Here is a 12,301-nt window from a genome sequence, read left to right as displayed (position 1 = left end):
TGTCCCTCAAATTCCCATAGAGATTTTATGGGGATCACATCTCTCAAGGGGAAAACAAGGCAGGCTGATAGATATACACATCGCGTCTCTGCATTCCTGCCTAACCCACAGAATGCGACCGCCCAAAAGACCTCCCTTCTCTGCCCTAAACTTCCCCTTTTCATTGTAATTATCTACCCCTATGAGGACCAAATGGGTACAAAATGCCCAACTAGATTAAACCAGACCCTCACACCTGCAAAGTAAAGGCCACGACAGCCTTCATTTCACCTGGGCCTCATTATACCATCATTATAATATCATGCATATGCACAGAAGTTCATTAATATTATTATAACAGACTAAATTCTGGAAAGGAACATGTGCAGTCTAAAAAGATGAGGTAATAGCTGCTTGTCAATCACAGGTGTCAATCAAGTGGTCATGTGCCAGGAAAAAAACAGCCCATTCAGAGAAAAAAGGGATAAAATCTCCAAGTCCTTGCCAGTCAGCACCTTGCTTTTGCTCAGGGGCCCGCTCCAGAATGTTTGGAGTGTACTTTTTCTTTTAATATAATATAAATTTAATATAATATTGAGCAGAGCCATTCTCTGCTGCTCGGGTCCACTCCTATTTCTTTGGAGTGTACTATCTCTTCTAATAAACTACTCTTTCACCACTTTATGTGTCTCGTTCAATTCTTTACTCGAGATGCCAAGAACCTGGACACTGCACGGAGAAGAGCCCACTCTCCAGTAGCAGTCAGGTCAGCATTAATTTTATTTCTGGGAAATTTCATGTCACCATCTTTTAAAACTGTTTGGATCCATCATGGCTAATACATATTAATTTAATCTAGTACAGCAGGTAGCTTGAATGATTCTCTCAATGTTTCACTCTCTCAATCCTTCTTTCTTTACACCTGCAGCTGTCCTTTGTAGTTCTAAAAGGCATGTGTTACTTAATAGTTATAGTTTCTAAAGTATACTGATGTAAATTTATTTCCCATCGGAGCAAAATTGTTATTATCCCAAGCTCTCTGATTTTTTTCTTTATCATGCAATGCCATAAAATTACGTATATTTCTCTCTGAACATATCTAATAATAAATTGAAAAGAAATATAGGTGTTAATGAATTCTGCCAATGAAAGAAAGATTTGGAATCCTGTGCCTATAGCTGCTTTGAGGTCGTGGTACAGAGGAGGCCTTAGGATGGTGTGATTTCTTTAGCAACTCATTGAATCATTCCCTTATCTAACAAACATGGATTGAGTATTTCCCGGGTAACAGGTGAGATATTGTTTTTTAGAAGCAGAATAGTGAACCAGGCAGAAACGTCTTCTGTTTCATGGAAGGTATCCAATAATAAGCAAATGAATGAATATGGTAACTTCAAATAATGAGAAGTCCTGATAAGACAGGTCACAGTGTAATGTGAGAGAAGGTGACTGGAAGTGGAGAAGTGGTCAGAGTCTTTCTTGAGCAGCTCATATTTCAGCTAAGATTTAATGATGAGAAGAAATCAGAATTTTTAGGCCACGTAAGCAGAGAGCTTTAGGGTAGGGGTGAAGGAGGTGGGGGTGTAGAGGTGGGGACAAGTGCAAACTCCCCAAGGCAGAAGTGAGTGTGTAATGTTTGAGGAACCAAGAAAATTCCTCGGGGCTAAAGCACAGTGATTGAAGGAAGAGTAACAGGACATGAGATGGGACTATGTACGGCTTCATCATGAAGGAAGGAACATTTATTTTGTAGTAAGGAATTTGGATTTTATTTTAAGTACAATGAGAATTTATTGAAAAGTTTCAAGTAGGTTTATGGTATTTACTCACATTTAAAAAATGCATTCTGGTTTTTAAAATAATTAAACGTTGTGGCTGTATCATAATTCTCTCAAAATTAGAAGATGGTCAAACACATATGTCAATGTTGGCAAATCTCTCCGACCCCAAAAAGGACTAATTATGTCTGCAAAATCTACTGCTTTTCTATAGAATTTCCAAATTTAGCCATGTAAACCTTAGTATTCAGTGAAATTTTCATTAATATAACTATGGTTACTTACTTGGTTTTTTTTGTTATTATTTAATGAGAAAACATTTTATTTAGTATCTTTTCAGAAATATATGGTAATATAAAGTAATGTATTCATAAAAATATAAGCAATTTTCAGAGTATTATACCTATTTACACAATCATTATATACAAAACATCAAATCAGAATCATTGGGGGAAAAACATCAAAGTATTTCCTCTACTATAAAAAATATGCAATTTATTAGGAACAATAATATGCTTATGGATAAGTTGTGCTAAGAGCCTTAGGGAGAAACAAATTTCCTTGTAGTTCAGAATGGCAAGATGATATTTCTGTGTGGCAATTGAAAAGGGAGGCTAGAGGTGGTGGAAATTAAAGGAAACTCTGGAAGAAACAGTGAAGTAAAAGATGACACAAATGATCCAAGAGCACAAATAGTTAAGCAAGTTTAGCTAGAATATTTAATAAATACGTGTCAGAGTATCATCCAAGAAATACTTAGAATAAGTAATCTAAATTTTGTTTATTTTAAATCAAGGTCTAATACTAATTATGAAAGTGTGTTTTACCTCCCTGACTTAAATTTATTTCTTATTAAAACAATAGCTGGCCGTGCCAAATAGCATGTTCATATATATATATATATATATATATATATATATATATATATATATATATATATATTCTATAACTTGTCATAGAGTATGTATGCCCCTTTCCAACTAATTCTTCAGACAGTAACCAAGTCAGAGTAACCTTGTCAAAATGTGAATCTTATCAGGGCATCCTACAACTTAAAATATTTTGATCACTTATCCTTTCACTTAACACAAGAGAACAGGGCTCAGCTTGCTATCATCCTACCTACTTTTCTTGCCATATTTTGAACCACCCTCCCCTAGCTTTGTCTAATTCAGACAAGATGACTTTCAGTTACTAATAGTCATGTCCTCATGGCTTCCCTTGATGGCTGTACCTGGAATATTTTTTTCTCCTTTCATGTTCTCTTAACTTCTATGGGTTAATTCTTTGCCCATACTCACATTAAAATTCTTTATCAGCTTCAGTAAAATCATGTCGTTTTCATTCCTAGGACCTATCACAGTTGCAATTTTCTAAATAGTTTTATAGAACTAACTTCTACATACTCTACTAGATGGTGGGTCCCTGAAGAGAAGAGCTATGTCTGTGTTTGGTCACCATGGTATTCCAGTGCTTAAGTGGGTATTCAATGGATGAATCAATGAATCAAACAATGAGTAGAGCAATTAATGATAGCAGTGAAAATGGAAAGAATGGTTATAGAGTTTATTTATGATAGCACCTTCTTCTTGATATATATTAGCCCTCCACAATTGTCTGATAACACTAATGGTTTTCTTTAGCTTCCCTCCAATCAACACAGGCATGAGTAAAACTTGGAATTGCTATCTGAAATAACATCACATCATCATTATAACTGTTGTCAACAAAATGTTTTTTTCTCTATTGTTATCATCATTGTGATCATTCAGTTTTCAGAGGCAGTGATGTATGACCATATTGAAAAGTGTCTCATGACATTAGAAAAACAAGTAATCAAACCAACAGAGAACTGGGGCAACAATTAACACAAGAAGAAACAAAATACTGTATAAGAATGAAAACATGTTTATTATGTGGGCTAGGTGTGAACAATAACTGGATAGTCTGAAAATATATTCATAAAAATATGGATTTAAGTAAAAACTGGGATATAATTATACTACAAAGATAAAGGAGAAAAACTTGTACAAGTAGAGAAAAGCTAGAGATTTATCTTCCAAACTTGGAAGTCAACATATGTATCAGGATTTTCCAGAGAAACAGAATAAGATGTGTATATATACAATGTATGGCACAGATAGATATAGAGATAGAGAGATGAGAAAGAGTGAGTGTGTGTGGGAGGGAGGCACAAGAACTTCACTTTTTTAGCATGCTTTAGCATACGTTAATGCAAGCTCGTTTTGTTTAGCCTGATGGAACTAGGATTCACTTGTATTCTTTCCACCCGCTCGTCTACCAGTATACATATTGTATGTTCACTCTCTTAAATCATTAAGCCCTTAGGACATTAGGTTCTGGTCAGAGCCAAACTCATTTAAGAATAGAGCTTCAGATCTATGGATCATGATGAAGATACAACAGCCAGACCTCAAACTAGAATAAGATTTTAGTCAAACAAAGATAACACCTTGGCTCAGTTACGTTCCAGCTCTGGTTTCATGAAAGCAGAAGATCCCCAGAGAAAACATCCCCTGGAAACCAGACAGAATGATACCATGACTGACATCAGGATCTAATGCCACAATCAAATGCCTCCTACGTTAGCCCTGACCAATCAGTAGAGCCGATGACCCCGACTCTCATAGTAACAATATCTAATGATTTTTTTGTTGTTGTTTTTATAGCCTAGCTACTTGAGGCATAGGGGAATCACGTTTTTGAGAACACAAGTTTACCTGTGTCTCCGGTCTTGGGGGCAATTCCTAAAATAAACCTTTACTTTCTTTGCTGCAATCTCCTGTTCAGGTCTTGTTTGCCTTGGATATGCACAGTCAAGCACCCGCTTTGAGTCTGCAGGAACCACTTTGGAAACCCATAACCTGCTGGGTATGCCAGCAGGCTAGAATCCATGGAAGAATTACGTTCAAGTCCAAAAGCGGTCTACTAGCAGAATTAATTCTTGCATGGGAGGTCAGTCTTTCTCTATTAATGGTTTCAACTAAATGAGGCCCACCCACACTATGGAGGTTGATCTTTACTCAAAACATACTGAAGTAAATGTTCATCTCATCTAACACATACCTTCACAGAAACATCTAGAAAACTGTTTGACCAAATATCTGTATACCGTGGCCTAGCCCAGTTGACATATAAAATTAACCATCATAATACATACTATCTAAACCTGAGAATTAAATAGAATGGGGAAATGTTAAGGATTAAGGTTGGGGAACAGTGACATAGAGGACTGTGGTTTTTTTGTTTGTTTTTTTCATTATAAGTCAGCATTTTCACTGTTTGGCTTTTTAACCCACATGAAAATATTATTTGGATAAAAATAATAAATTAAAAGACAATATTTTATAAAAGGTGAAACGTGGTCATCATGAATATTTCAGATATATATTAAGTGTCTTGTCTTCACCTCTTCCTAAGACAATCTAATAATGACAAGAATTCATAAAATCATCCATCTACTCAGGAGAGTGAGGAATAGTAAAGGTGTGGCATGCACAAGTTTACATGAAGGACTTGGCTAATGAAAGCATCAGTAAATAATACTTGAATTGCAAAAATAAATATATGCATATTTCCAATAAAAACATTTTTATCACTAAAATCACATACCAAATCACCCAGAATTGCTATCACCAGCACTAAGTTCCCCTTCAATACCATGATGGTGATCAAGTCTTGCCTTCATCCCCTGGACACCTCTAACTTCAAAACAGTTATGGGATTTGCCAATGTAATGATAAATACATTCTATGAATGCATGCCATATGATGAGAAGCCTTTCTTTTGCCTCATAGCTTAACGTTTTCTTTAGCATATTTCAAAGATATTCATGGAAGAGTGAAATCAAAGATTCATTAGATGATAAATAGGTTTCATTATAGTGCCCCAACTACATCTCCTGAAATCCTTTCTATTATAGAGTCCTTATATTATCTCCAAACTGATCAAAACTCCAGATTAGTCCCTCTAATCTGGCCATTTGACTGAAATTGCTCCTTATTCACTTTACTTGATGCCATCACCTCTCTCAAACAATGATGAGACTTTCTTTCCAGTCTCATTCGGCCTTCTTCGGTCACATTCTTTACACACAAGTCATTACTCCCTTTGGTAAATACTTTTATTTCAGGGAATTTCTTAATATTTCATTGTAAATTTGGGGTCTGTATTTTGTAAAATAAATGTATCTGGCTCTATACATTATTTGTTGCACCATTTTATAAATGCCATGTAAACTTTACAACCTTCGGCATACAAAGTAACAATTTCTAAATAACCAAATAGATTGATAAACAGGAAGTATATTTTGAACATTTTATCTCAACACACGAGTGTTTAAGTCATATATAGACGTTTTTGTGTATGTGTTCCAGTTACATTTTTGGATATCAGTTTTGAGATGTCACATTGATGTATAGAGCATTATAATATTTTTCATTGACGATAACTATAATATGCTCCAAGTTAGCATTATGGTACAGAAAATCTGATTTTATGTGATAGAGTCACATAAAAATTAAATGTATTTCCTACAAATCACCAACAGCTTATTTGAAAATGTGATACTCAATAAAATAACCATAAAAGACACAAATATAGCAGAGCTTCTAGAAGTAAAAACAACATCAAATATGCAAAACCTTTATAGAAGACATTTTATGAAACATTTTTGAATAATACAAATGAGAACCTGAACAAACTAGATATATTATGTTAATAAATGGGGAGATTCAATATTATAGAATAAATTTTCCCAATGTATCTCTAAACTTATTGTATCCCAATCAATTTCCAACAATACATATTTTTTTTAATCTTGACTACCTGATTCTAAAATATTATAGAACCATATAGGATCAAAGCAATGAAAATATTTTGAAAAAAATCTCTATACTTGCTGTATCATATATCAATTTTATTTTAAATCTACAGAAATCAAGCCAACCACTGATATTGGTGTGGAAATAGATACATAGATAATTTTGGTGGAGAGTTCAGGAACAAACCTACTAATATATTGAAATTAGGCATATAACAGTTTTCTGTTATCTATTGAACTATTCAACAAATATTGCTATGAGAAAAGTTTTTGGAATAAAATATTAAATCCTATAAAATTCACATACAGTAGAATAGTCTGGGGAATTATAGGCCTAAATAAATAATAAACTTACTTTAAAACATTTTTAAGTGTACATATGTCCATAAGTGGGAAGCTATGTATAGCTATATATCTCAGACTTTTAAAATTATCATGGTATGAAGAAGTGTATACAGAAGTTAGAGATGTAAAGAAAAATACATATTTACTACATGAAAGTTAGAAAATGATTTTTTAATACAAAATTTCACTATAACGCTTATAAATATATTATGAAAAGACGCACAGCTCACCTTCAGTGGACAAAGAATATGATCAGGTAATTCATTAAAAAAAGTAAATCAAAGAGAATAAAAATTTGAAAAAAAAATGCTTACCCATACTAGTAATAAAAGGGAGAATACTGAGATAAAATGGAACATTATTTCACATCTATTAATTCAGAAAAAACTGAAAGTCTGATAACATTAAATGTTGACAAGGAATTATGCTAATTGGAACTCTCTTAAGCTACATGGGGGTAATGGAAATTTTACAGACACTATAAGTGATTTGTCAATATCTATTAAAGTCAAATATCTACTTTATTAATTCAGAATTACAGAACCCTATACAAGATAGTTTATTTATCTTTTGTCATAATAAGTATGGAAGTAGATATTCTATGAAGATCACATGGTCATTTAGTCGCCAGGCTCCTTCTATAGTGGGCTTAGGCACATATGTTTGCACTAAAAGTAGAGAAACCTATATCATAATAATGCATGTAAACATTAATAAAAGAGAGGGAGGAAGATTCAGAAAGAATAGGGCAATTAACAAATTCCAAGCAGAAATTTAACACCACCTTCCATGTTTTATTTCTTAAGAAAAAAAAAGGCAAAATACTACATTGCGTTACAAAGTTGAGTAGGTTGGTAGTAGGGTGTCATGTTAATCTCTGTAATTTTCTCTATTTCAAAAATATTTAAGAGAAAATATATTTTAGTCCATAGAACATTGTCAATAATGAATAAAATGTGGATAGGGTGAATATTTTCATTAATTATGGCGGCTCACGACTGAGCCATCCATGTGTGGGAAGCTCTACATCCCAGGAATCCTACTGGTTGGCAAAGACCATCTCCTCTCACATACACTGAGAAATCTGGACTTCCTCCTTTCTAGTCTCCCTACAGCTTGGCACAATCATGGGTCCTAGGATAGGGACAAAAGAAAAAAAGGCGGTGGGGGCGAGCCATCTTTCTAGCTTTGTTTCTTACTTTGACGATCGTAACTATAATTGAAAAGTCCCATTCCTGAAGCAGAAATGGGGACAGAGCCAAGTGAACCATTCTCAGGTGGCTGGCAGTGGCAGCTGTGTCTCTTCAGACTAGTCTTAGGCTGTGCGTTTGGGATACATTGCTAGAAGCTTTGCCTTGAGCATAATTGTCAAGCCCTGTTCACATTTTTAAAACAACCCAGTATCTATTTAATTTTTTCATTTTTTTTATTTTCTGTTTTATAAACCAGAAGTAGCTTTTGTGTGGAAGGGATGAAGTGGTAATATTGTTGATGCCAAAGTATATTTAAAAGCTTGAAACAGAGTAGGTATGGAAAACACAAATGGAGCTGAAGTACAGAAGAACCACACAAAACCCAATACACTAAAAGACAACGGAGGGGTGCTTTGGGGGCTCATGCTCATCTATTTACAGGGGAGTGCAGCATAATGACAAAATCAGGGATTTTGAAAAATCTATAGGCTTGAATCCTACTCAATCGTTTCTGAAGGCAAGAGGCATTCTCCCACACTTTATACATATATAAGGAAGACATTATTGTGAAGACAACAGTCCTTATTTGTGGATAACAATTACAAATTGATATCTAGATAGGATTCACACAGATATTACCACATGCATTTTTGTCTCTCCGTGTTCTACAGAATATTCCGACATGTGGTGGGGCAGGTGTATATGCATGTGGGTGTATGTGTGTGTGTGTTTTCTTTCTCTATTGGCTCTCAATGAGTCAGGTTATATTCACTATTTGATTAAAAGGCTCCCTGAATCTAGCTTGGCTTTAAAATAAACAGCTATAAACACTTCCAAAAATAACAGAAATTTCATGCCTAGATACATTCTGTAAAAGATTTCACTCATTTAAGGCAGCTCTCCTTATAACAGGTTTCTATTAACCCTACAGAGACTGAAAACATATGTTTGCTGTTGTAATATCTTGTTTTTGCATTTTAATGTATCTTTTAAATTTCTACATATGAATAAGGGACAAAATAAACAATGGAAAGACTAATGCAAAATCTGCTACCTGTATGACCTTGAGCAAGATATTAAATTTGTTTGAATTTCAGTTTTGTCAACTGTAAAATAAAGGTATTAGCTGAAAGGAACTCTCGAATGTTTTTTCCAAAATTAAGATTCTGGTTCTATTAATACAGATTGATTTTTTTGGGGGGACAGGATGGCACTGAAATAAACATCTCTACATTAAAAACCCAATGAAATTTCTCATTTCTGAGATTTGAGAGTAGCATTTTAGAAGAACTGAAAAGTCACAAAATCAGTGGCATGAAATTTATGATGGAACGATTTGACACCCAGAATTGAAATGTTGCAACTACCACTCTCCCAATACTGTTTTTTCTCATAAATATGCTTCGGAGATATTTTGTGAATATTATTTAAAAAGACATATGGAGAGAATTACTCATTTTCACACTAGTTCATATGTGAATATTTTGGGGGTTTAATTTAATTCTGTTTGGTGTCCACTTTATGGAAATATAAAATAACATCTTTACCAGTAAATTTCAATTAACATGTCTATTAGAACTCTGTAAAGTAAAACATTCCACTAGACATTTTTAAAAGGACTTTACAAACCAACTTAGTTTTAATACCTATTTGTCATTGGGATATAAAAAACGATTTAAGATTTTGCTATATGAGAAGAGTGAAATAAGTTTTATTAAATACCTACATTAAACTCTTCCTGCACATTGTATTATATGTATTGTTCTATTTTTCTCTTTGTCATATCTGTGTGGTGCATATTATACCGAATTCATAGATTAGAAAACTGAGGTTCTGAGTAAAGAATCACGGTGTGCTTGAAATAGATTTTCAAGGAGACTTAACATATATTATTGTTAGAGATCAGAATAATATTTACAGGAGTTAAGTAACTCATACAAGTTTACTGAACTTACACATGACAGAAGAGAATGGAAAGCTAATTCTGTTTATACTCCAAATATTGCTCAGTTTTACTCCACCATTCTTTAAAATCATTGACCAGTAGAGGTGAGTTTAAGCCATTAGCAGCATACGTGTTCATATGTATGTATACATGTATTTATGTAAGTGTTAAAAGAATTGGAAGAATTCCATTCTAAGAAGTGTAAGATAAGTTTCCTGCCATCCAAGAGCCTACACTCTATACAGGGAAAGTATTCATGAATTATACAAAATGCAAGAGGGTGACAATATCTGACAAGTGAGTAATTCAGCAAACACATGCTACGTAATTCTGCACAAACTATGTGAGCGTCAGAACCTGATCGGTTCACTTTGGAAAACATCTAAGGGCCTTAGAGACTGACTAGTCAATATTCACTGAATCACACAGTACTTAGACTCTGTTTTAAATAACCAAAAAGGACCGTGAATGAAAGGCAAGTTTAATGTCAGCTGGGAAACTGTATATTCATTGTTATGGAAATAATATATGATGTAGGGCAGAAGCCTGTAATAGGAGTCAGAGAACCCATAATGCAAATCTGGGTCAATGGGAAGAAATAGTTGGGAAGGAGGAAAACCACAAAAATTTTTAACTTGGAAAATCCAGAAGAGAGGTTGATGAACAGGAACCAAGGGCACATTCTAGAAAATTCAGGATCAAAGAGGACAGATCCATGCTTCATACTGAGAAGAGTGGTAGTTCATATAAAGATGAGATTGTTTAAACCCTGACTAAGAGCTAAGGATTTTTATAAGGATATGAAAAAGCCAGGAACAATTAAAGATTTTTGTGAAAGGCTATCTTTTTCTAGAGCAGTTGTTAAGGATCTTAGTGGAGTTATTTTTTTATTTGATAAATTAAAAATTGGCAGTAGAGGAAAACATGGCAGTATATATTATGATAATCTCAGAGCAAAAGAAACACTTAAATGTTTTTTCCTTATATCTAGAGCTATCTAATAGTCAAGAACTATTTTCTAGAAGTGGGGGTGGCATAGGTGTAATACATTTCTTTCCTGGTAATCCCACAGATGAAATGTAACCAGAGATTAAAATTTACATGCATAGGCTGAATAATTTCGTCTGCAATTGTGTGTGCTATACATTGTAAGACTTATTATAAAACTTTTCAATTTTAAAAGGCTTTAAAGATGCATGTTTTCTCCAATTCTTCTTTTACCTATATATATGGCCAAAAAATGATACACATTTTAAGATATGTTATTTATGCTTAAGCAGTAGTTTGCCATAATAAGAAGTGTCCAAACGCTGATGGCAACCATTTTGAGCACCTCTTGTAATTGCAGAGGTCAAATGTAACTTGTATTCATCTTTTGTTATCAGTGTACATTGAGTATTACAATTAATACAGTTTTTCCTTTCTTGAAATGTGTATATATATATATATATATATATATATATATATATATATATATATATATTTGGTAACCTCTGTATATGGCTAACTCAAACACTTGCATTACCTAATAGGAAAATATAGATACTGATTCACCCACTTATTTTTTCTACTAAGCAAAGTGAGTATTTGAGTTAGCAACTCTTAGTATAGACCATAAAGCATCATCTTCAATAATATTTAGGTGAAGAATGCCCAGAAACTTACTTGGCCAATATCAGGAAATCAATAATTTACTGATGAAATAGAAGTCAAGCATTACAATTCCAGAAGAACTGAATACTGGACAAAAATTAGCTCTTATTTTTAAGATGTTCTGCTTGAAAAGGCTATATATACAAAGATTATTATATTGAAATTGAATCAAAGAACTAGAGAAAGCGTAAACATTTTTGAACACAGTTTGCTTCTGCAATAAGGGATGCATAATCTTTGTGGTTAGTTATAGTCATTTAAATTTAAATATCTTCATTTGAATATATTTTTCTTCTTGAAAAAAATCACATTGGGAAGAACTCTGCTTTTTAGCTAAGTAATCTTTCATAAAGATTAGTCTTATATGAATATATTAGGTGAAGTACTCCGAAACATTTAAAAATTCATAAGGATATATAGATATACCAACTAACTTTGTTAAATCTAGAATAAATATATGTATATAAGCACATGTACGTAAATAACATACATACATATATATGCACATATGTAATTTCTGTAATGTCATACATAAAAAGTGAGGCTCCATTGAAAAACAACATGC

The sequence above is a fragment of the Rhinolophus sinicus genome, linkage group LG06 (assembly GCF_036562045.2).
Source record: "Rhinolophus sinicus isolate RSC01 linkage group LG06, ASM3656204v1, whole genome shotgun sequence".
NCBI classification, from domain to species: Eukaryota; Metazoa; Chordata; class Mammalia; order Chiroptera; family Rhinolophidae; genus Rhinolophus; species Rhinolophus sinicus.
This window is presented reverse-complemented; position numbering follows the sequence as displayed.